Source organism: Pantherophis guttatus, chromosome 4, assembly GCF_059756535.1.
Source record: "Pantherophis guttatus breed Tessera chromosome 4, ASM5975653v1, whole genome shotgun sequence".
Taxonomy (NCBI): Eukaryota; Metazoa; Chordata; class Lepidosauria; order Squamata; family Colubridae; genus Pantherophis; species Pantherophis guttatus.
Window position 1 is genome coordinate 94,616,760 of NC_142066.1, and position 1,250 is coordinate 94,618,009.

Genomic DNA, 1,250 nt, shown 5'->3' on the forward strand with positions numbered 1-1,250 from the left:
GTGGAAGGATGGGGAGAAAAGAGTATAAGGGATTTATTATCAGAGGCTCAGAAAGTATTTGTGAATCGTGATGTACAGGAGCGACGAGAGGATAAAGTTATTGTCAGCAGTAGGGGAAATGATGGACAAGAAGTTGGGAGATCAGAAAGGACAAAGAAGAGAATTTGGAAATCAAGGGCAATGGAGAGGAAGAGGAAGAGGGAAAGGCAGGGGAATGACAGGACAGGGTAGCAGGAACCAGTGTTTTAATTGTGGAAAGGAAGGGCATTTCGCAAGGAATTGTCCATAGCTGGTGAGAGAAAGGGAAAAAGAACAGAATGAACATTGGAGTTACCTGAAAGTTCCTTCTCCTTGCGCTGTGTGAGAGTCCATTGACTGGGCTATATCTTGTCCGATTGGTCCATGACTGAGCAATAATTTGAATAAACACGCCTCCTCTTCCTGCTTGTCCCCAGTTCGCCAGCGAAGTCGGGATCCTAAGAACCAAATGACTTGAGTGAAAGGGGAAGAGAGAAAAAAGGATAGACAAAGAAGGAATGACAATAAGGAAGGTATGGACTCTCACACAGCGCAAGGAGAAGGAACCTTCAGGTAAGTCCAATGTTCATTCTCCCTTGCGCTGTTTAGAGAGTCCATTGACTGGGATATACCAAAGCTAGCTATCCCTAGGGCGGGAAGAAGAAGAGGAGGCAGACGGATCTACAGGATCGAGGACCTGCTGAAGGAGTCTACCACCAAAGGCGGCCTCAGCCGAAGCAAATTTATCTATTTTGTAATGCCGGATGAAGGATGTTGGGGAACTCCATGTTGCGGCCTTGCAGATCTCCAGAAGAGACGCCTGTGTAGCCCAAGCCACGGTGATAGCAACGCTGCGTGTCAAATGCACTGTGATACGGCCAGGGAGCGCCTTGTTCCTGCGTTCATAGGCCAATGCAATGCACACTGTAAGCCAACGAGAGATGGTAGAAGAGGAAACTCGTGATCCGAGAGAGGTGGGTTGGAAAGACACGAACAATGATTCCGTTTTGCGGAAGGAGGCTGTCCTGTGGAGATACCTTTTGAGAGCCTGTCGTACATCCAGGGAGTGCCAATGTCGTTCAGTGGGATGGACCGGGTTAGGCCAAAAATCGGGTAGTACAATCTCCTGAGTTCTGTGGAACCGTGAATTGATTTTTGGGAGGAAGGTAGGGTCCAGTCGTAGGATCACTCAATCAGGATGGAAGATGCACAAGTTCCCTTGCGTGGATAGG